At 44.0% G+C, this 25,295-nt stretch overlaps 1 long non-coding RNA gene across 1 annotated transcript in view; it reads left to right on the top strand.

Moving 5' to 3' along the window:
* The window catches only part of LOC121164928, a 225,823-nt gene that overhangs the window by 85,834 nt on the left and 114,694 nt on the right, over positions 1–25,295 (top strand). The window contains exon 3 of the long non-coding RNA XR_005885182.1: positions 22,247–22,374. This is a non-coding gene — a long non-coding RNA (uncharacterized LOC121164928). The remainder of the gene's footprint in view (positions 1–22,246; positions 22,375–25,295) is intronic.

The raw sequence follows: 25,295 nt of genomic DNA, 5'->3' as shown, positions 1-25,295 counted from the left end.
TCTTTTCTTTTTTTTTTTTTTTGCAAGCTTCCAGGAGATTTCTACACATAGTAAAGCTTGAAAATTCTGCTAAAGTAAGCCATCTGTAACCACCAGTCCCTTCGACCCACATCATTTAGGTCCTGAGCCCTGAACCATCTTTCTACCTGTTTTGAAATGGCCATCTAAGAATAACCCTGCTCCCCTAACACTGGTGGATGAACATTTCTATCCTGCTGCCTGTAACACAAAGCCCATGGATAGCTCCACCTGTCACACTGGCCTGCCTTTGAGATGCGTTTCGCAGCTGCTCTCGGGGGTCCTATGTCTGCCCCAACCCACCATGTGTTCTTCCAGCTCCCCTTGCCCTTGGACTGCTTTCTAGTTTTACCTCCAGAGGATATAGGGAGAAGTGACTGGAACATTGTCCTCAGCACTAACTTAGATTCAGCACCAATGAGTCCAGTTCAGAGAGGAAGTAGGATTCGCTGAGCATTTAAGTGAACAGATGTTCAGATACTGGCTGTCTCATTTCTGGAGTGACTTGAGGTCAACATATGACCTCAATTACCAGCTTCCATTGCTTAATTTTAAATTTATGAGAATGGTACCTTTGAACCTTCTGGAAAACCCAATAAACTGGTTGGGAACCTTAAACATTCTCTACACATTTGCTTCTAAGGCTAGTTTAACTAGGACTCAATGGCCAGCAAAGAGTTAAACTGCTGGTTCTTTTTTTTTTACTAGAAGTCTAATGGTCCCTTTTATTTTTATTAAGCATGGAATCCATTAACCTGTCATTATTGGGATATTGTTATGCCATGAACTCAAATGGGTAATTGAATAGCATGCCTTTAATAGTATATAGTCTGTAATTATAAAAGCTATTTTCAAAATCCTATGTATGATCATTCCAAAAGAAGATGGATTTCTGGCTGTGAAAAGCAGCTCTAGGCTTGGATAGCAATTACTCATGTTTCCTTTTCCTGGCATTGGGACTACAGGAGTAGACAATGGATTAGTTCCAAAAATAATCTCAAGCTTTTCCCATGTAAAGTATGTCAATTTCTAGACTTGTCTCTATGTCTCCAGAAGTGGAGAATGTAGTCACAAACTATACAATCAATTTCAGCCTGCTATTTGCTGAGGGTCATTTTCTTGACTGGTTGGAATTACCACATGGTAATTGATTGTCACTGAACCCAGCTGGACTCAATGGATGCCTGCAAGTGTGCAAAAATACTTAAGCAAAGTAAATTAATTATGCAAATGAATTTACTTCCATGTGGCTAAAATACTCCAAGCTACTATGCTGCACAACTCTAGGGGGCGCCACTGTTGTGTTTGTAAATGGATTTCATATGTAGTTCATACTTGATGTGTAGCAGCCTTAGGAACACTCTTCCTGAGTCTGAATAGTTTGTTCCTCATTGAACTTTAGCCCTGCTATTTCCTCCTTGATCATTTCATCTGAAGGAGCCATTCCATGACTCTCCAATCACTTATTTTTTTATGTGAATTGTAATCTGTTGTGCTATACTTTACTGTCTGCCTCTCTACACCAAGCTGGAAGTTTCTGGAGGACAGGAACAGTTTCTGTCCCATCCAAAACCTCTTATGCTACACAGTAGGTAGTTAATCGGCATTTGTTTAACCAGTAAATTAGATATTCAACATAATGCATTTGAAACAATATCTATAAAATGGCAGATTTCTTGCAAAATTATGTACTATCACCAAAATGCTAATGTAAGCTTCCTTCCATGGATTTTTTGGGAAACTTTTATATAATACTTTCTGCCCTGTTTTACTTTGTTTTCCCTTTGTGGTTTTAATTTTTTTAAATTGTGTTTTTTGTATTAGAAAGGCAGAATTAGAGAGACAGAAGAGAGAGATTGATTTTCTATCCACTGGCTCTTTACCCAAATGGCCACAGCAGCCAGGAGCCAGGAATTCCATGGGTGAGAAGGGCCCAAAAGCAACTGTTGCAAAGTAGTGAAACCCCTGGGCCTTGTATCAAGGGTGGATGGAGACAGAATGTGAAACATTGATCCTGTGAAATTATTCAAATTATTATCCTAAAGATTGAAAAAGAAGGGGGCTATCATGATTTTTCATTCTTTGTTCTCTGTGCTCATAATAAAAAATGATATCTCTTTAAGGAATATTTTTAGCACAATACTTTTTTTAAAGTTTATTTATTTGCAGGGCAGAGCAATAGAGAAAAAGGGAGAGATCCAGAGAAGAGAAGAATAACATTAGTTCACTCCCCAAATGGCCGGGGCTGGGCCAAGCTGAAGCCAGGAGGTAGCAGCGGTCCAAGTACTTGGGCTGTTTGCTGCTGCTTTTCCAGGTGTGTTAGCAGGAATCTGGGTCAGATTAGCCAGAACTTGAAAGGCACTCCATCATGCTGGCATTACAAGTGGAGGCTTAATCTTCTGTCTCACAATGCTGAACCAATCCAATAAAAAATTAAAAACTGATTTTCAGAAAGAGGAGTTGTCACAGTAAATACATGATGTACTAATAAATTGTACAACCATGCTCATTGCAGAGACCCAAGCTTTTTTTAGCCTGAAATAACAAAACTTTTATGGGTAGACAGGGTCTCGGGGTCTTAAAGGGCAGGTAGTAGGATTTCTTGTTTGCGTGTAGACTATTCCACAAGCAGGATTGGAGTTTCAGCGCATCTAGTGAGCCAGCCAGGCTCTCAAATAGCTCTCAGATGTCTGTCTGCATGAGTTGTTAAGGGTGCTGTTAGATTCGCTGATTGCTAGGGAGAAAAAAGTATGGGCCAACTGTTGTAAAAGGGCTTTTATGGGGTGAAGGGGGGAATCCATTCTCGGGCCTTTCCTTGGTGCAAAGGAGAAGCAGAGAGGAAGAGGGGAGCTGAGGGAATGAAAAGGAGCCCAAAGGCTCATGCAGGAGGTTTTTATACCCTTCCTGACACGGAAGCTGGAGTGGGTCTTGCTGCTCCTTATTAGGTAAAGAACTTCTGGCTTGAGTTTGTCATTGGACCATCAGGGCTTTGTGCCCTAGTTATATGCTGACCTCTATTGTCTCTTCTGGATCAGGCAGGCTTGAGTGAGGTGTGGTGTCTGATGCAAACTCCGTCCTTCTCCTGTAACCACAGCAATCATCAGGTGCCTCTCTGGAGGACTAGGAATGGGAAGGACTAAATGAGGCCTGGTGAGGTCCTTGCCCAGTTGAAGGACTCTTGTCTGCGCCTATGAGAAATGAGAGACCCAAACAAGACAGTGTCCATGAAATATCAGAGTCACAGGGCTGTGAGTAGTGTCCCCTGGAGTCCTTGATGAACATGAGGACACCAGGGGGTTACAGTGCCAGCATCTCAGGAGTTGCAGCTTTGGGATCTTCAGAATAAAGGACGTTAGGATACTTGTGGAGGGCACTGGTGGGACAGACAGCATCAGATGGAAGCATTAACAGAGGATAAGGTTGTCTGAAACAAGAGAGAATAGGACATGAGTTGCATGCTGTGGTATGTTGTGAGCACATGTCCAGCATCCTTGAGAGGGCTGACAGTTGGGAGCAGCAGTCAAGTCATTGCTCAGGATGCCCACATCCCACATGGAGTTCCTGAATCGAGTTTCAGCTTCTCCACTTCTGATTCAGTTTCCTGTTAATGTGCACCCTGACAGGCAGCTAATGGATGGCTCAAGTACTTGGACCCCTGCCACCGATGAGGGAGACCTGGTTAAAGTTCCAGGCTTCTGGCATCACCTAGCACAGACTCGGCTGTTGTAGCTATTTGATGAATGAACCAGAATATGGAGGATCTCTCTCTCTTTTTGTGCATATGTTTCTGCGTCTCTCTGCCTTTTGAATCAAATTAAAAAAAAATTTTTTTAAACACCCTGGAGTGAAATATCTGGCTGTAGCTTTGGGGGACCTAGAGATCCTGTGTTACTCAAGTGGGACCAGGTGCAAGGTCAAACACTGGTGGCTGTAACTCACAGGCAAACGAAGGTTATAGAATTCAAGCATAGAGTTCTAATGGAGACTCTTGAAGAATTGGGCACATACTGTTTTGGGAAGATGTTGGCAGGAAGAAAAGTGCCTGCAATGTCCTAGAGACAGGTCTCATGGAGGGTGATAGAAAATGCTCCCTAAAATTGAGGTGCTGAAATCCCAACCCCCCATGGTGATGTCCTGTGGAAGTGGGGCCTCTGAAAAGGTGATGAGGCTATGAGAACAGCATTCTCAGGGAAGGTACAGCGTCTTATGAAAGAGGCACAAGGGAGCACATTGCCCGTCTAACCCTGTGAAGTTACAGTAAGAAACTGGCCCTCACCAGACACCAAATTCTTCTTGCTCTTGGACTTGCCATCCTCTAGAACTGTGAACAATAAGTTCCTGCAGCTTACAGTATTTAGTTAAACAGCCTGAGTGAAGAGTCCTGAGTGGTCATGCTGAGGAGGTTGCCACTGGAGGTTGGTCAGATAAAGAGCAACGCAAGGAGAGCAGAATTCAGGGAGATTCACCTGGCTTGGATATTTAGCCATAGCATTAGAAATTGCACTGGCATTAGAAATCTCAAGAGGACAGTTTATAGATGTAAAGTAAATCAGGAGCTAGTGATGGGAAGGGAGGGGTCGGGGGCAGAGAAAGAAGGAGCTAGAAGGTAGAGAAATGCCCCAGCAGTTATTTTTCCCTGATGGCAAATAGGAATTTAAACTAAACTTGTTTTATAACCCACATTTCCTAATTTTTAATAAACTTTTTATTAAAATAAAAAGATTTATTTTTATTGCAAAGTTGGATATACAGAGAAGAGGAGAGGCAGAGAGGAAGATCTTCCATCCACTGATTCACTCCAAAGCAGCTGCAGCGGCCGGAGATAAGCGATCTGAAGTTGAGCCAATCTGAAGTCAGGAGCCCAGAGTCTCCTTCAGGTCTCCCACATGGGTACAGGGTCCCAAGGCTTTTGGCCATCCTTGACTGCTTTCTCAGGCCACAAGCAGGGAGCTGGGTGTGAAGTGGTGCCTCTGGGATTAGGACCGGCGCCCACATGGGATCCTGGTGCCCACATGGGATTCCAGCGCATGCAAGGTGAGGGCTTTAGCTGCAAGGCTATTGCACTGGGCCCGATAATAAACTTTTTTTAAATGAAAGTTTTATTTATTTATTTGGAAAGTAGCATGACAAAGAAAGGGAGGAAAAAGTGACAGAAAGATCTGCCATCCATTGGTTTACTCCCCAAATTCTTACAACCAAGCCTGGGTCAAGCTGAAGCCAGAAGTCTGGAACTCCATCCAGTTTTCTCACATGGCTGGCAGGGACCCAAGCACTTGAACCATCATATGCTGCTCCTCAGCATACACTTTAGGAGGAAGCTGGCTCAAAAGTGGGGGGTTAGGACTGCATCCCAGGCACTCTAATCCAAGATGCAGGTGTCCCAGACAGTGGCTTAACCTGATATGCCACAACACCCACTGTAAAACTTCCTACTTTTGCAATTTAAAACTGTAAGGTTGTTTTCAAAATGTACACCATCCATTGTTTTGCTTTTAGAATCAGTTCAAAACTCATGTCCTTAGAAAACCTTTTTTTTGTTTGTTTGTTTTAACTTGGACCTCACAGATTTCTTTCTAGCAGGTCATGCATTATGTGGATTGATTCAGAGGTACCTCCTCTACAAGGCATGTTTCTGTTGTCTCCCTAACCAGTCTATGAAATTCGTGAACCCAGTTGGTCTTAGTCCATGTGTCTTTCCTATTCCTCAGTGTGTGCTAATGGAAACATCCTCTGCTAAGCTATGAGGCAGCAAAATTAGACACCTCTGGAATAGCCACCAAAAGCCCTATTTGAATGTGGACTATGGCTATCAGAATTTTTGCATGTGTCTTGAAAGCTGATTTGTTCTTAAGTCATTCATCAAATCCCCATTTCTCAGATATGTGACATTGGACATTGTTACCACTCACGTCCTAGCCCTTAGAGACTATATACCTCAAGAGATTCTGCAGCTTGCTTAGAAAGACAGTTGTTTACTTGTTAGGTTGGGACACAGGAAAACGTGTGGGAGGCTTTGATGCTAATATAGCTAAAGCTTGAGGAAATGCCAGGGCAGTGGGTAACTTGGTATCAGGTGTTACTCGTGGACTTCAAACCTGCCAGATGTGCAACTCATACGTATTCAAGACACACCTACACCTGCCCACGTGATGCTGTTTCTCTTTTTCACTCCCTGTCCTGCCCTTGTGCCACAAATCTCTCTTGGTTTCTTTGTAAATTCTTTCAAAGATCCTGTAGTTTTGTAGCCCTGTATATTTCAGTTAAATCCAACTCCGCTTTAGGATCATTGAACTTGAAAGGGCTCCCCCACATTTCCTGTTTTGTGTTCTGATAAAATCATAGAGAGAAACAATCATAAACAAACAGCAAAACCCAGACTTGAAACGATCGCAATGAACCCATTCTGTAACAATGAAAACCCTGAACAGCTAGAGATGTCACAGGGTGCCAGATGACTTCTCCTTGTTAATTTTAATAATGGTGTGGAGGAAGTTATGGTGATGAGTCAGGGATTATTATTGCTAACCCTTGATATGAGTCTGTGATACTGGCATGATCTATTAGCACCCCCCAGTCTTCATAAGATTCATCAGCCTCTGTCATGGTCATCATGTTGCCTATATTCTGCAATCAGAGATCAATAATTAATGAAAACAAAGACCTGAACCATGGGGTTCCAGCAGAGAAGAAGGAAAGAAGGCTTCCTGTCAACTGAAACTGCTCACAGAGAGGAAAAAGGAATCAGACAAAATACAACGTGGTTCTCAGAGTGAACCCAAAGTTGCTTTTGTTTTCTTGTAGCCTTGGGCTGGCTGAGCTTTTAGAACAGGACAACCCAGAGTGACTAAAGGGAATGAACTGCAGCCTCCCACAAGCTCCCACCAGGCCAGGACAGAAACAGTCATCTGTCCCCATGGGGAATATCACTGAGTCGTGAAATCTGTGGTTTGCCTCCTTCTGCACTTCTGGAAGCCAGCCAAGGCTAATTAGCCTGGGGCTTTTACCTGGGACAATCCAGGCAAGTTGTGGAGTACCAGGAGACCTTGACCTTATGGATGAGCCCTGAAGCAATTCTGAATTCTGGAGCTGTTCCTGGTGCAGCTCCTGGCTCTCCCAGGGTTCCCGGGACCCATGGGTTGGGGTTAGCCCTGATGTTCTTTTTCCTTCTCTACATTGGGCTCCATGTAGATGTCATTTCCTTTCCACTGCTTGCCCAGGCTTATCTTTTTTCTGGACCACAACTGAATATGGTTTCTGTGTCATGGGTCAAATCTCACAGATTGGTAGTAACTGTTGGAGTCCTTTAATCTCACCAAAACCCAATTGTCTCCCAAATGTTCCACTTCCAAATATCATCACAATAGCAGAGAGGGTATAGCAAATATCATCACATTATTACTACCAGAAAAGTCCGGTGGGTTCTTTCCTTAGCTTATAGAAATAAAAAGCCGGGAATCTGTTGCAGACAGAAAAGTTTATTAGCAAAGGGACCAGGTGAGCAGGGAAGGGAGAGGGAAGTGGAAAGCCAGGAGAAAGCCAGGAGGTGGGTGCCTTCCGAAAGGGGAGGGAGAGAGAGGCACGAATGGTTTTGAGGAAGGGTCTTGGGATTTTATGTGTTCCCTGACCCCTTCTTGTTGGGAGTGAACCTACAGGGAAGTTGGGGACATTGGTGGTCTCCTAACCAATTAGGAAATGGGTGGGCAATGCTGGTGCCGCCCACCTGAAGGTGTGGCCAAGACCTTAGCAGGCCTGGATGGTCTTAATTATGAAATAAAGTTTCAATTCATACACTTGGGTGGTATGGCAGAGTATTGGTTCACAACAACTTCAGTTTCATGAACTTTAACACCTACTCTCAGAGATGCTGTACTTCTACAGTCACACTCATTTTCCAGTCCTTTCCTCTAATTTTTTTTTTTAGATTTATTTATTTTTATTGCAAAGTCAGAGATATACAGAGAGGAGGAGAGATAAAGAGAAAGATCTTTCGTACGATGATTCACTCCCCAAGTAACTGCAGCAGTTAGTGCTGCGCTGATCCAAAGCCAGGAGCCAGGAACTTCTTCCAGGTCTCCCACATGGGTGCAGGAACCCAAGGCTTTGGGCCATCCTCAACTGCTTTTCCCAGGCCACAAGCAGGGAGCTGGATGGGAAGTAGAGCTGCCGTGATTAGAACCAGCACCCATATGGGATCCCAGTGCATTCAAGGCGAGGACTTTAGCCATTAGGCCACGCCGCCACATCCCCTTTTCTTTCTTTCTTTCTTTCTTTCTTTCTTTCTTTCTTTCTTTCTTTCTTTCTTTCTTTCTTTCTTTCTTTCTTTCTTTCTTTCTTTCTTTCAGATTGATTGATTGATTTGTTTGAAAGGCAGAGTTACAAATTGAGAGAGAAAACTTCCATTCTTTGGTTTACTCCCTTAATGGCCACAATGGCTGGAACTGGGCCATTCTAAAGTCAGGAGACTGAAACTCCACCCAGATCTGCAGCTTGGGTGACAGGGACCCCAACTATTTGGACCATCTTCTGTTACTTTTCCAGTTGCATTAGCAGGGAGCTGAATCAGAAGTGGAGACTGGAATTAGTGCTTATTTAGGTTGCAGGCATCACATGGGGGTGTGGTTTAACCTACTGCACCGAAACTTTGGGTCATCTATTCTCTGTTTTCAAAGGAAAAGCTATATTCTCTGTTGCCCAAAGCCTGCATTGGTGTTCTTGTTTAAATTCTTTTGCTCTTGCCACTATTCCTTTTTCTTCTTCCTCTTCTTTCCCACTTCAGGACCCTCCCTACGAAGCATGGGACCAAGCCAGAAATCTCCCTTGTTAAAGCAAAACAGCTCTCCCAGCCTGCCTCCCTGCCTGTGTCCTCTCCTTCATAGCCAGGTTGCTGCAGACCTGTCTGACCTGTCCACTGTACAGCAAAGCCTGTCACAATGAGTGGCCTTCCGGAGCCTGTGCGTCTCAGTTCTCCTCTGCCCTGTGATTAGTTCCCTGCAACCTTAGCTCTGTGAACCTGGATCTGTCCACATCCCATGAAAATCGTGACACATTCCAGTCGTCTCAGAGCTGCTGCCAGGTGAGGAGTGAGGAAAGCCCTGAAGGTAGGTCAGGAGGAGAGTTCACATGCCACAGTTCTTTGTCTGCACTCCTTTAGCTGCTGTGGCATCCTCTCTAGCTCTGGATAAGGAATGTGAAAAATGTACATTTCCTGTTTGAATAAGATGCCTGTATTTAACTGCAAATATTGCCATAAAAAGAGCACCTAAGTGCCTGCCAAATGTCACAAAAACCTGCCTGCCCAGCTCAGCAACCTGAGACATGCAAGGCACACCATGGCCTGGCTACAAAAGAATGTGAAGAAGAACCATGATCTGAACTCTGAGGACAAGACCCAGACCTAACGCATAGGGGAGAAAAACAAAACCTCTCTCAAACTCCTTTTTGAGCAGAGAACTCACCCTGAGTGAGGGCCTGTACTCCCACCGAAACAGTTAAGTAAGAGTCAGCATTGGGCCCTTTCCAGTTTGTTTGGTCGGGCCTGGTCTCAGGTTCATCATTGAAACTGTTGTTCTGAAGTTGGCAGGGCTGTGCTTTCAAGGCCTGCCTCTCTGTGTGGCCACAAAGTTTAAATCCCAGGCAGGAGTAGTTCAAGCTGCCTCTCTGACCCCCATGAACATTAGCATCTCAGGAAACAAGGACCCTTGGCTTCTTTCCCTTTGGCTGAGAAAGCCTAGGAAACACGCTATCCTTGGCTACTAAAGCCCAGAGGTAAACAACTGAGAAGCTGGCCAACCAGTTGGAGAAGTTCCACTTCCTCTATAGACTGCAGGGCTTGGGATAATAATGTCCTGCTTCCGGAACCTCATTCCTGTTTCCAGAGCTCAGTGACCTTTACCATTCATTTCCATAAGAAGTTATTCTCTCAAAGTCCTTTCAAGCCAGGGAGATTGTCTACCCCATGCCACTGGGGGCTTTTGGATAATGCTGTGCCACAGTGAGGCTGGTCCTACAATATGAGAATATAGCCTGACGCACTGCTGATTTCCTCGTGTGTTTAGTTGCTTTTAGTCTTGAATTGCCTCCTCTATGATTGGGCTCAGGATAAGTCTGAGGGAGTCATTTACTGGAGCAGGAAAAATGCAAAAGAAAAGAAGCAGGGCTTTAAAAAAAATGTATTTGAAAGAGTTGTGAGGGCAGGGAAGAGTCAGAAGGGGTTAAATAGAGAGATCTTCCTTCTGCTGTTTCATTCACTGGATGGCCTCAAAAGCTAGCACTGGACCAGGCTGAAGTTAGGAGCCAGGAGCTTCATTGGGGTCTCCCAGGTGGTAGCAGCAGGGTTTTTAACCAGTTTCAGATTTACTGACTAAAGAAATTTGGCATCTGGTTGAGATGCTATTTATAGCTTTTTTTCTTCCTGCCTTCTTTTCTTCTTTATTTCTTTCTTAGGGGAGAGTCTTAAGAAACCAGACTTGTGTTGCTCAGCAGCAGTAGTAGCTAGCTCACCTTGCAGTTTCTCAGCATGAAATTGGAGGTATGTTCACACACACACACAAACACACACACACACACACACATACACACACACACACACACACACACACACGTTGAGGGAGAAGAGAGAGAATATCTTCCACCTGCTACTTCACTCCTCAGATGGCCGCAATGACCAGAGCCAGAAGCTTCACATATGAGTTAGGGACTAAGCACTTAGACCATCTCCATTGCTTTCCCAGGCACATTAGGAAGGAGATGGATTGAAAGTGGAGCAGCTAGGACTCAGATGGGTGTCCGTAAGTGATAGTGGTGCCAAAGATGACAGCTTTACCTGCTACACCACAGCACTGGACCCCTTCTATTCTTTCTACATAGATTTCTTCAGGAATTATCCTGTGTGCAGAATCCTCACTTCCAGGCCCCCTGTGGAGTGATGGAGTGCAAAAGGAATGGAAAGATAGGTGTGTAAAAGAACTGTTGACCCTAAATGAATCTAACCAAATACCAGATGATTTGGCTCTGTTTGGACAGAAGTTTTTATTATGTTTCTTTTCTCCTTTGAAATTGTTTTTCATTACCCATTGTTTCCTGATGTGGCTGAAAATGGAAAACCATGAGTATTATGTTTTAATTGGGGCCAGTAGTATCCCAACAGTTAGGAATTTAACTGATGTATTTCCAGAAATTCAATTTGCCTAAAAGAAAAAAAAATCTTTTGTTCTACTTTTTCATATGTAGAAAAAGAAAGACAAAAAAATCCATTTGTGTTCCAAATAAAATATGTTCAAAGTTGGTCAAATAGTGAACCATAACCCTGACTTTCACTTTCTAATTTATGGGGTTGCTAGTAGATGTTACCATGAGCCCAAAGCTTGTTATTAGAAATATCACCATTGGTATTCTTACTGTCCCGATTAATTCTTGTTGAGTGGTTTGAAACAGAAAAAAAATACTCTTTCACAATGAAGAACTTCCAGAAAGAATGATTTTAAAAAGTCATGCATGTCCATTAAGAGTAGAACCAAAAAGTATGTGATGTTATCATACTTCTCCATTTGTGAACATAGAGATATCAAATGAAAATTAATTGGTCTGCTATGAAGTTAAGAAACAGATTAAAACCCTCATTTTACATTAAAGTTCTAAATAATTAATCAGCTGTTTGCCTTATTAATTGAACAAGTAGGGCCCGGCGTGGCCTAGCGGCTAAAGTCCTCGCCTTGAATGCACTGGGATCCCATTTGGGCGCCGGTTCTAATCCTGGCAGCTCCACTTCCCATCCAGCTCCCTGCTTGTGGCCTGGGAAAGCAGTCGAGGATGGCCCAAGGCTTTGGGACCCTGCACCCGTGTGGAATACCTGGAAGAAGTTCCTGGATCCTGACTTCGGATCGGCATAGCATTGGCCATTGTGGTTACTTGGGGAGTGAATCATCGGATGGAAGCTCTTCCTCTCTGTCTCTCCTCCTCTCTGTAAATCTGACTTTCCAATAAATAAATAAATCTTAAAAAAAAAAAAAACAAAACAACCAAGTAATGAAAGTTGTTGCATAGTGGGTTAAGCTGTTCTTTGTGACATCAGCATCGCATATTAGAGCGTTGGTTCAAATCCTGGCTTCTCTGCTTCTGATCCAGCTCCACTAATGTGCCTGGCAGGGAGAGAAGCAGAAGATGACACAAGTTGGGGTCCCTGTTATCCAAGTGGGAGACTAGGATGGCGTTCCTATTCCTGGCTTTGTCCTGGCACCAGCCTGTCTGTAACAGCCACTTAGGGATTGAATTAGTGGATAGAAGATTCTTTCTCTCTCTCTTTTTTGCCTTTCAAATACATATTTTAATGGCATTTAATAAACTCCATATGGTTTCTATTATATTTTTTCCATATCACTTTTATCTTAGGGGCCAGTGTTGCAGCATAGTATATAAAGTTGCTACCTATGATACCAGCATCTATAAGGGTGTGTGTTCATGTCCTAGCTGTTTCATTTCCAATCCAGCTCAATGCTAACAGCCTGGGAAAAGAAACAGAATATGGTCCAAATGTTTGGGCCACTGCCACCCATAGAGGAAACCCAGATGAAGCTCTTGGCTGCCAGCTTCGGCCTGGTTAAGCACTAACCATTGTGACCATCTTGGGAGTGAACCTTTGGATAGAAGATCTCTCTCTGTCTTTCTCTATCCCTCTTTCTTACTGACTTATGAACAACTTTTTTCTTAGAAAAAGTTATCTTAGTCAATACATTTGCAGCTATTTTATATTTTTTGGCTATTGTTTTATTATGGTCCTTGGGACTTGAAATGTGCTATTGATATATTTTTTTAAGATTTATTTATTTTTATTGGAAAGTCAGATATACACAGAAGAGGAGAAACAGAGAGGAAGATCTTTTGTATGATGATCCACTCCCCAAGCAGCTGCAACGGCTGGAGTTGAGCCAATCCAAAGCCAGCAGCCAGGACTTCTTCCAGGTCTCCCACGCGGGTGCAGGGTCCCAAAGCATTGGGCCGTCTTCAACTGCTTTCCCAGGCCACAAGCAGGGAGCTGGATGGGAAGTGGAGCTGCCGGGATTAGAACCAGCAGCCATAGGGGATCCCAGTGCGTTCAAGGCCAGGGTTTTAACCACTACGCTATCGCACCAGGCCTGCTATTGATAATTAAAGTGTGCTTCAAATTAAACAAGGTATTCATCTTAAAAGTTAGCAACTCCCATTTTTCAGTATCTTTATACAGCTAGGAATTTGGAGTTCACTATATGTTTTATGTCAGTCTCGGTTCCACACGATTGCAGTGAATCTAGATTTCATGTCATAAATTCTGGAGGGTGGGGGAAGGATTTGAAGGGAAAAATAACTTGCTCTGTGCCCACTGCCCCCGAAGAGTCAAAAGTAAACTCGCAGTGACCTGATCAAACTGTGAATCTTTAAAATGTTCCTGGTTCAAATTTTCCAATTTCTGAAACATTTATGAATTCAAAGTTAACACATGCGCACACAGCTTTAAAAAGTGGTTCAATTCAGCTCTCCGTGGGAGAATTCATAAAGCTATCAATTATCTGATCAGAATTTTCTCTTTCTTTAAGAACTTTCAGAATACTTCTGGCCTGTTCATTCCTAGCATACTTTCTTTGCATCCCAGAATCAGGGTATTAGTCTTGTCTGTACACTTCACTATTAGGCAGGCCAGTCAGGGAGAGACTGAGTGATCCTTGAACAGTTCCTGTGACATAAACAGACTTAGTGATGCCCCTTACAGCTTAAGTAAAAGCACTCAAGGCAGAGTGGATCCTTAAGAGAGACTATTGTGATTGTAAATGGGTCTGAGTAACTCTTGCCTTAGGTTTTACTAACTTCCCCAGCCCTATTTTTGCTTGTAGAGCTTGTTAGAATAGAGAACTGACCTCTGGTTCCTACTTAATCCACCTCTCAACCTCTTTGCTGTATTGACCGCTATTGAAATAATACTCGACTCTGTGTAGAAGAGATCTGTGATGCAAGCCACATTTATACAGCTATAGCCACAGATATGCAGCAAGAAGACACAGGGTGCATCTCTGTGACACTGGGTGCTGGGGGCTTTCCAGAGTATGGTCAGGTCAATGGCAGCTGGCTGGCTGGTCTCTGAGATGGTGGCTACCATCATCATGTGGGGCAGGCTGCTACCCAGATTTCTTATTCTTACCCCACATCCTCAGGTGGGGGCCCACATGAAGCAGAGTAAGCATGCAGCCACCAGTCAAGCAGATGCTGATCTCCCACCTCTACCACAGAAAGAGAATTTTGGAAAGACTTTGATATTTCAAACAAAGTTCAAAATTTATCCTTGGAGAAAACAAACTTATAGAACTTTCTTATTTTATTTATTTTTTGTAATTATTTTATTTTGATAATCTTTACATAATTGATCAGGACACCAAGGGCCAAGGGCTACACAAAAGTGGGTAAGACCATTGTTTCCACATTATTATTATTATCTTTTGTCTGGGGTAAGGGAGCAGATAAAGGGAGAAGCCTCACCCATCCCAGGTCCCCAATGTGGGGCTTGCTCTGAGGGTCCTGCTCAAGTGGTTTTGATAATTCAACAGTTCTGAATTGCTGCCAGTCATGCTATTCCAAGCACGATGAAATTGCTGCAGAATTCACTGGTTGACATAGTCCACAGTAGAGACTCCGATTGCCCAGATTTTTACTGCCGATACATGGTTGGGGTTGCTGATTGACTTGTTCTGTCTTCGGTCCTCTGTTGTGGTACCAGGTATCCTCTGCAGGTTCTGATGGACTGCCATATCCTCCATGTGCACCTGGGTATGATATCCACTGCTAGATAGAATCCACTGATAGAATTAAGCCCCAGTACCAGCATCTGCCAACTGATGCTGCAGCAAAGCCCGACCAACCCTCACCCACTCTGATTTATGCTTGCACCAGTAGGAACAGTCAGCCCAGCCTGGCTTTTCTCTGATATAGCTCACATGAGGCCCACAGGTGTTGTAGCCCTGCCTGGTCTGCCCCATCCTGACTCACATTCTCCAGTGGGAGTGGTGGTCCAGCAGGAGAGCCCTCCACATCCCCCCTACTGGCTTTATCCCCTCCCTCCCTGGTTCTAACGTATGCTGGTTGGGTACTGAGGCTCAGTCTGGCGTGGCCCCCCTTGCCTCAACGTTTGCCAGTGGGTGCTGTAGCCTGGCCCGGCCTGGCCTAGCCCACCCCCAATTCCAACTGACACTGGTGAAGGTTACAGTCTAGCCCAGCCCAACAGACAGCCAGTCCCAGCTGTAATGTGTACTGGTATGTGAACCTGGCACCACCCACACTTTGTTCTGGTGCTCGGATTCACCAGTGGGTGATGTGAACTGGTTCAGCCTGGTCAGCTCCCAACCTATGCCAAATGTATACTCGTGAGTTCCTTTCCCTGGCCTGGTCTGGGCTGCTACCTATCATGCTTCTTGTGCTTACCCTCAGGGACTGTGTCCTGCCAGAGGAGTTGCCCAGGCTCCTCCATCAGAACTTCTTCCAATGCCGTATCTTGCACATACCGGTGAGTCCATGGCCAGCCCTACTTAGTTCACCTCCTGTCCTGGCAGAAACAGTGGTCTTTCCTGATTGACCTTCAGCCCATTCCAGTTCTTACTTTTGGATGTTTCAGCCCAGCCAAGGCTTATCCATACCCAGGCATGGCTTACACATGGCCCAGTAGGGGCAGAGACCTAGCTTTGTCTGTCCTACATCTACCCTGGTCCTGCCCCAAATGGTGCTGGAGTCTAGCCCCGCTTGGTGCATCCAGTGTCAGTCCACAATTGTGCCAAGGGAAACTGCAGCCATATCCAGACCAGAATGCAGCCTCTACTCCAGTTCCAGCACTCACCAGTTAGAACACCAACCCAGCCAGGGTATCCTCTTAGCTCCCTAGCCAGGCCTGTTCCCAGCCATTTTGGCCTTGTATGAGCTGGTGAATGTTGCAGCCTGGCCCACTCCACACCCTGTTTTAGGATGCACATTTGCACATTCAAGTGCTACTGCCTTGACCCGCCCAGACTGTTGTCAATTCCTTTACCTGTGAATGATGGCAGGCTCCATGGTCACACCTAGCTCAGCCCATCACCACCCCAAGTCTTGAGCTAACCAGTGGGACTAGTATTTCTACAGGGTTTGAGCCACACATCCCCCACAGAATCCACCTGTAGACATAGTATGCTGGTCACCCGGGCTCAGCTGACCACGTGGTTGCAGTGGCAGGAATCAGGGCCCCAAACATGGAATCTAACCCAGCCGGTGGCTGCTGGAGGTTCTATCTATGCAGACCCCAAGGTCACACTCCTCTGGAGTCTCCCACCACATAATATTGGTGGTGGGTGGAGCTTAGGCCCACCTTGTTCTCAAGAGACCCCATCCCAGTGTACTCACCAGGGAGAAGCCTCTTGAGCCCAGACAGGCCTGGGCCCAGCTGACCACATGGTTGTGGTGGCTGGAATCAGGGCCCCAAGCATAGAATCTAATCTTATTTTATCTATTTAATTATTTTTTTTCTGAAATTACTTGGGACTACAAAAGATCCCAAACCAACTCCACATAAAATAGTCAAAAGGGATATGATTAAAGGAGGAGTCAACTGGTCAAGCCGTCAGTAGGTTTTTAGTGAATCCCATAGCAGGTGATAACACACAAAAAAACATGTTTCTCCTTTTAGTATTTAACTACTTGAAGTATATAGGTTATTTGGATGTGGTAGGTGGAAAGTGGAACTTTTGTAAACCTGTATACAGCATGAGAAATAATGTTAAGAAATGGGTGAGAACATAAACAGATATGAAAGAAACCAGTGTTGGTGAGAACGTAGCAAATCTGAGCTGAAGAACACAGAAGGTAGAGTCAGAAACAAGATAACTTTAGATGTGTACCAGACCTGCATTCAGTTGGGAACAGTGAAAAGTGGACAAAAAACTCCATACTTGTGCATACTCATTGCAACCAATCACCACCTAGGCATATGCTAGTTAATTTTATATGTCATCCTGTTTAGGCTGTGGTGCCCAGTTGTTTAGATACAGCTGGCACAGATATTTTAGTAAAGATATTTTTCAGCTCTTATTAGCATTTCAATGAACATATTTTGGATGAAGCACATTACCCTTCATTATCAATGTAGGTGGTTGAATCTATTTAACTTGACAAAGTCATTAAGAGAAGACTGAGATCCTTGGACAAGGGAATTATCCAGCTTGTCGTGTGGATTTGAACTTGCAGGCCTCTACTGCTGCCTGAGTTCATTGCTTAAAATAAATCTCTGTCCTCTAAATATATTGTTTTTATTTCTCTGGAGAACCTGAATCAAGATAGTAGAGAGGTGGGCATCAAATAAATAGGATAGGATAATATTTCTGAAATAGTTGTTGAGGTTCCATTTTCCTTTTGTTTCTCTTCTTTGCCCAGGATGGTAGAGACCCATTGCTTTAAGGCATATGTAACAGACAGGGATCTTTCTCACTTTATTTCCAGACATTTAAAAGCCTGTAGGGGACTGTAGAGGAATCAGTCAGAGCCAAAATATTTGGGAGATATGGGGTTAGAGCAAAACATGGACCCCCCTCCTTGCATTAGTCAATTTTTCATAGCTGAGAAGACATACTTCAGAGGGGAAAGGGTTTATTTCACCTTACCATATTGGACAGTCGCAGTTCAAGATTGGGTTTTCTCTTTAGTCTGGTAACTGATGAGGATGGTGTTGCATGTACAGAGGGAGGATCCCACAGTGAGCCAGGAAGGAGAGATGGGAGCACCTTCTTCTTTACCCTCGATGTGATCTGTTTTTATAAAGCCATTATAGTTTTATCATGGGCTCCATCTTTGCAACTTAACCCAATCTAGTCACTTTGCACAGGTTCTACATGCAGACACCATGATTGGATCAAGCCTCTACCCTAATCCATCAACTATTAATGGTATTTCACTAACCATTAACATGAGACCTTGGGATTTACCTTGGGTCTGTGGGAGACAGAGGTGGAAGGCTCATGAAAGGAACCAAGTTAGTGTTGGTCCTGAAGATCCAGTCGCGGAAAATCTGATGGTTATCAAGGGGAAACAAGATCCTAGTTAGAGAATGGTTGTGCAGCGATCTTTATCTAACAGCCAAGCAGAGCCTTCTGGTTCCCGGTTGAGACAGAAAGCCACAATGAGATTCCGTTCCACTTGTGAATTGGTAAAGAGACCAGGAGCTCATCTCAGCACCAAATACATGTTGTAGGGATCTACAGTTAAGAGGAGAAGGAACATATCAGAAAGTACTCTTGTGGACAGGTGACTCAACACTGTGGGAATTTCACCTGGTACCATTTAACTGTACCAGGATTAGACAAACATGAGAAAAGTAAGAAAATTCCAAGTTGAGTGAGATAAGTTTCCACCACTCCATTGAACAGGAACTCACAGGTTTAGAGAAACATGTGTGTTCGTTACCTGCATTGTGACAAGCAGCGTTGAAGAGTGGGCTGGCCATAAGGATGAAGTACAATAAATGAGGAAAGTAGCCCAAGGTGAGGATATGCAAAGATAGGCAGTGGCTGGGTCATGCAGGAATGTGTAGAACAGAGAATTTGTGTTCTGGATGGCATGGGAGATGATTCGGAGTGGTTCTTAGTGCAGATTAGAAGGGTAGTTGAGAGGTCATTACAGTTTCCTAGATGGGAATAAGCTGGTAGCTTGAACCACGCAAGTGGCAGAGTATAGGTTCTTGATTCATTTTAGTGTGAAAATGAACAGATTTTGCCAACGAGTAGAATGTGGGGAGTGAGAAGAAACAAGGGATTAATAAGAGCTCTCCAGTTTCTATTTGAGTAGTTGGTGGAAGACTGAAGCCACGGGCTGACTGGGAGAGAAAACAAATACATGTGAGAGAAATCATTTTTTTGACATATTTTTGGAGAGACAGTGGAAATTTCTGGAAGGTCATATAGTTCACTGGTACAGAGTACAGAGAAGAGGTCTGTGCTGGAGGCAGACACGGGGCTGTCCTCAGCACTAGCATCAACTGCTTTTCCTTTAGCTTGCTTTTGCTGCTTGTCTTGACCGTGCATCTGTGAAAGCCTCACTCAACCTTCAGGTTTTGGTTCAGATGTCACTTCCTCAGAGAGACCTCCCTGCCCTTTCCTCCAGTTTGACACACTATAAACCTTTCTCTGTTGAACTTTTTCCTTTAAAGCACTTACTGTGGTTTTCAATGAGAGGTTATGCTTGCATGTTCTTTCATGATGTACCTCAGTCAACACTGAGATGTGCTAGGGGAAATAAAGGACTCTTTCTGTAGTAAGTCATTTAGGCCTTACATTCTAAGAAGAGAAGGCAAGGAAGAAAGCTCAGGGTTCCTTGTAGATAAATGATAATGTTTGTGGATTAAATAGAGGGGGAAAAAGCTATCCAATGCAAGCAAGGCAGAGCTGGGAAGAAACCTGAGAGCCAGACAAGCAAGGAGATGAATTTCCAGACCGCGGCTGTTGTCACGGCTGTTGTCACTGTGTCAAATTCTGTCACGATGTCATTGTGGAAAGACTCAAGTGTTTGCTGGATTTACAGTATGGCAGACCTGGGACCTTTTGGAAGAGCAGTGCAGACAGAAATTACACTGTGGCAGTGAGGAAGGTAGGAATGGGCAGTAGGGGTAGGCATTTTGGTGTGGCTGTTAAAAGGCCACCCTTTCCACATCTCATATGGAATCCCTGGGGTCCAGTCCCAGCTCTGCTTCTGATTCCAGCTTCCTGTTAAATGTGTCCTCCTGGGGAAACAGCACCTGGTAGCTCAAGTACTTGAGTTCCTGCCATCCGCATGGGAGACCTGCATTTAGTCATGGAGTCCTGGCTTTGGTTTGACTCAGTGCTAGGTGTTATGAGCATTTGGGTAAATGAGATGATGATTAGGTTAGAAGGTCTTTCTGGTTGTCTTTCTCTCTCTACCTTTCAGATACAATGAAAATAAATAAATTTTACAGAGGAGCAGTCCTGGGCTCCCGAAACTGCAAGCACCTCAGAGAAAGTACCCATACATTTTCTTAGGAACACAATTATTCAATGTCCCTGGCTGAATGCAGAGTTGATGAATTTGAATCTTTCATTATCTATGCTTTTTTCTCTCAGACCCTCCTTTCTTCCCTTAACCCTGTTTTTCCTTCTCTCTTTTAGTTCGGTGCTTTCAAATTGTAATGTGCGAGAGAATCCCCAGGGAACTGTGTTAAAATGATCATCTGCAGCCAGTAGCTCTCAGCCGGGCCAGCGTTTCTAGCAAGTGACCCTGCTGGTGCTGTTGTGAAGATCACAGTAAGGATCTAGAGGACCGCATGAGGGTTACATGTACTCTGGGCCTGGGATCCAAAAATGCATGTTTGATCAAAAACAGCTGATTTTGACTCAGATCTGTTCATTGAATAAACCTGAGAAACACTAAATAGAAAAACACGAATTCAGGCTAACAGTTTCCCAGGAACACATGCACTGACATCTGCAAGTCAAGTCTGCAGACCAGAGAGAATGAAGTTGTTTGGAGGAAAGCTAGTTGCCAAGGTCCCTGTTTCTGGCCAGGGAACCCTACTCGGCACTTCCTCATGTGTTTGAGCCTCACTTTTAGAAGAACAGCTGCTACTCCCTGAGGAGCTGGCAGTTATATTTCCCAGCACTGTTGATGAACTTAACAGACTGTGAAGGTAAGGATACATGTCTGCTAGATGCACTGCTCTCTCCTTGGTGGGGCCATGATTGAGTCTTTTAGACATTGTAAGTGGTATCACATTAAATAGACAAACCTTCTGCTAATGCAGTGGGCAGGAATCTCATGCTATCTGGGTGTGTGGGAAACGTCACATAGATTTTATTTGGTGGGAAAATGGACCCAGTCATTGTTGAGGATCTTCTTACCTCGAGGTGGTGTGAAGGTCCCAGAGCCAAGGACCTTGATCTCACTCACACAAAGGACCTTCAGTACAGGAACTTGAATGAGAGTGGCTGCTCTGTACCTGCATCTTCTTAGAGGCCGGGGCGCCATGCTTAGGAATTAACATCCTAGTGCATTTGTAGCCTCCAGAGTGCCCCATTCAGCCATTCCCTGGTGGAAATACTGCTCCTTTTTCAGGGCCCTGAGGAGTCATGCAGGGGTCAATGCATCAGTTAGTGTATCTGGGCTTCAACCCCCCTTCCAGGCTCATGCCATCCCCCTCTTTATGTCTTGCTATTTTTTCCTTCTTTTCCTTTCATTTAGTTTAAAGCTGCCAAACTTCAGGCTTCTGAAAACCAAAGTCCCCAAAAGAAGTTGCAATATAAACTACTTTTGAAGGTTAAGAAGCAGGACTGTCATATTAATATAAAATGGACAGTTGTCCAAGGTTGTATTTAACTCCAGTGAATGAGGGAGCCAGCAGCACATTAACCCTGGTCACAAAACAAGTTAACATCCAACAGGGTAATAAACTGTAACTTTTGAGGTTATCTGTTCCAACAGAAATCATTTGCATCTATTCCCAGGAAAAGTCCCCAGGTTAAACTTCATCTCAACACAGCTATAAAGAGTTTCTTGAAAAAAAAAAAACAAAAAACAAAAAACCAACACTAGCACCACTTCAGCATCAGATAATGCCTGATGCTTCATCTCTTTTACCTGTTTCTAAGTGTCAGGTAATTTCCCCACTCCCCCAAAGAAGGAAGATTACAGAAAAGTCAATTCTAGTGTTCCCCATTATCCTGCTAAGGAAGTATCTTTCTTTGCCTTGAGAAAAGCCCCTCCTTCCTGCCAAGGAAGAGCAGGATAAGAACACAGAACCTCTTTCTGTTCCCAGGAGCAAAGATGCTTTGGAAGCCACTGAAAGATGACAAAAGCAGAGGACATGGGAAAACACTGCCTGATCTCATTAGTGTAAGGTGTTAACCCCTCTGATCCTTTGCCAAAAGCTGCACCTTGTTAGAGCTGGCTGACTATCCAATGCCTAGCAAGAAGCCATAGCTGAAGGGAAAAAAAACCAAAACGGTGGGTATTCGGGGAGCAGATCATGACTGTGACAGTGTATTGTTACATAGAGGAGCAAACCAGGGAGAACATGGCCTGCACTGCATTGCAGTGGCCCCAGCAACTTCATTAGGACTTGCTCCCTGCATTTAAGCCTCCAAGAAGAGACCCATTTCCTGTGAGCTGATAGCTTGCTTCCTGGGTGGCACTCTGCAATCTACAGCTGTGCTTGACCCCAGTTCTTCTGTTCCCTCTGTTTCAGGTGCATCTCAGCCTCCGGGAAGTCAGGCCTCAAAGCAGGAGTCGATGTAACAACCAGCGATGATCCTGCCAGCATGGGAAATCAGAGGAGCCTCTGCTCTCACCGGATGTGCCCTGGGATGGAGCAAGGTAGGCCTCACAGAGGGGACAGTGGTGTTCATTCTCAGTCTTTTGATTGGAAACCAAAGTTGCAGATAAGGTTAGAGAAGCAAATTAACTCCCAAGCCTCTCAAATACTCAGCCAGAGAGGTTCCCTGGTGGCTTTACAATTTGAAACAATCCATTTATCCCTCAGCAATTATGGTTCTAAATTTTCAGTATGCACAGGGAGCACCTGATTTGCTGCTTTCCCAAGATATTTTGACTCCTTAACCCACGAATTTGCATTTCTAACACATTCCCAGGTGATGCAGCTGGAGGTTAGGAGTGAGGAAACATACTCTTTAGCATTTATTCAAGAACAATGCTTTTGGAACTTTAATGTATACAAGAATCACCCTGGGAATCTGGTTAAAATTCCAATTCAGAAAGTCTGGGGTGGAGCCAGAGATCATGCATTTTTACCAAGTTCCCAGATGTTGTCTGTATGGCTGGGTCACAGACCACACTTTGTGTTGTAAGTCTCCTTGAAGAGCATTAGCAGTGCTTCTCAGCTGTGGCTGTACACTAGAAACATATGCAGGGACTTGGAGAAATCCTCATGCACAGGCCACACTTGACCAATTAAATCAGATTTCTGAGAGTGGGGTCCTGGCAACAAACAGTAGTTATAGCTCCCCTGGTGAATGCAATATGCTGCCAAGATGTAAGACTATTGTTTTGAACAGTGGTTCCAGCCCTAATACATATTTTAAATGTATGGGATGCTTGTGCAAAATAACTGTTCCTGAGTCATCTTCCTAATACCCTCCTAACTGGTCTTTCCAATTTTTATCCATACAAACAACATCACCAAACACACACAAACTTTTTTAGTCTTCAAGAGCTTGTTTGCCTTTAGGATTAAACAAACAACTAAAAATTTGTGGATTTGGGGCCCAGAGCCTTAGTATTTTAAAAAGTATCATTAGGGCCTAGTGTGATGGCTCATTGGCTAAATCCTTACCTTGTAAGCACCAGGATCCCATGTGAGTGCTGGCTCGGGTCCCAGCTGACCCAGTTCCCATCCGGCTTCATGCTTGTGGCCTGGGGAGGCAGTGGAGTTCCAGAGAGGACTCCTGGCTTCGGATGGATTCAGCTCCAGCCATCACAGCCTTTTGGGTTGTGAACCAGCGGATGAAGGGTTTTTCTCTTCACAAATCTGGAAGGTCTTTTTATAAATCTGATCTGCCTTTCTGACAAAAAAAACCCAGAACTTTAAAAAAAAAGATTTATTTATTTTTTATGGAAAAGTCATATTTTCAGAGAGAAGGAGATACAGAAAGATCTGTCAGCTAATTTATTCCCCAAGTGGCTGCAATGGTCGATGCTAAACCGACCTGAAGCCCGGAGCATCTTTCTGGTCTCCATGTAGATGCAGGGTCCCAAGACTTTGGGCTATCCCAAGGGGAGGACTTTAGCCACTAGGCTACCACACAGGGCCCCATAAATAAAACTTTTAAAGTAAAAAAGTATCACTAAACAAGGGAGGGAAGGCAGAAACATTTCTCTCCCTTACCTTCTTCCACTGACCTTCTCCATCCCAACCAGTTACCTATGAAGGTCTGTAATTCCCTCCCCTTCGTAATGAATGTTAAAAATGAAATTTTTTAAAGTATTCCTTAAAAAAAAGCAATTTAGCTCTCCTGACAGAATTGAGAACCACTGCTTTTTGTTGGCCTCTTTTTCTTGTTCTACCTACTCTTTAAATTTATCCACTGGATGGAGTCTGCTGAGCCCAGGCATGTGAAAACCTGGCTCAGATGGCTGCTTTTGTGTCTTGTATTAATACTTAGCTCCCTCTGATTCCACACCCAGGCCAATATCTCTACTTTTGTCACTGTCATTTGACCTCCTACATTGGTCCTCTGCTCCTCAGCACTGCCTTGGGCTCCATCGTTCGTCCTAAGTGTTGGTTCTTTTCTCTGCGTTCTGATCCTGTCTCACCTTCTTCGATACCCTGACTTGACTTTTTGATCTGCACACTCCTTGTCCAAGCCTCAGCTTCTCCTCCAGTTCCTGTTACTGGCTACCTGGCTGCCCGCTTAGCCTCCCCTCTTCTAGGTCAAATATGTCAACTTTCTAAAATGCCGTCCTTGTCCAGTGGTTTGTCTTAGGTATTTGATTGTAGTAGTGAAACATTGAGCAACACAGACAATTGGCACTGTGAGATAGAATCATTTCTATAAGTGAAAATGTGGAGGCAGCCTTAGAATTGGCTACCTGGAATATGGAAGAGATGGAAGATCCGGATAGGAAAAGTCTAGAATGTTGTAAGCAGAACATAATGGGTAATTCTGGTGAAGGTTCAGAGCATAAAAAAGAAAACTAAAAGCTGCATCTTAGAAATTAGCTAAACAGTCAAGACCAAAATCCTGATAGGAACATGGACAGTAAAGGCTATGTTGATGATATATAAAGATGGAGAATTTTATTAGGAATTGCACTGAAAGTCTTTCTTGTTATGCTGTGGCAAAGAACCTTGCTATACAGTGTTCTATCCCTAGACATTAGAGAAGGCCGAGCTTACAGATAGTGCAAAAGTTTGGTAGAGGAGATTTCAAAATAGAAAAGTATTCAGGCTGTAGTGTAAGTGTTACTGGCTGCTGTTAAGATGTTTAATGGTGCGAATGAGGAGCAGAAGCAAAAATATATAAATAAATGGATAAATAAAATGATTTGAGAATTTGTAACCTGTTCACAGAAAAAGCAAAGAAAAAAAAAAAACATGTTATAGGTGGATGCGCAAAAGGAAACTTTGCTAATCAGCAGAGTAATTGGGAGAGGCACCCTGAAGGCATTTTAGAGATTTCTGAGACCATCTTTCCCATCATAGTCCCATCAGAGGCCTATAAATACAGTTGTGTTCCCAAGATCTCCCAAGGCAGAGATGGAGACCCCATGATGCTCTG

This window comes from Ochotona curzoniae, unplaced genomic scaffold, assembly GCF_017591425.1.
Source record: "Ochotona curzoniae isolate NIBS_2020 unplaced genomic scaffold, NIBS_Ocur_1.0 contig_883, whole genome shotgun sequence".
Lineage (NCBI taxonomy): Eukaryota > Metazoa > Chordata > Mammalia > Lagomorpha > Ochotonidae > Ochotona > Ochotona curzoniae.
This window is presented reverse-complemented; position numbering and strand designations above follow the sequence as displayed.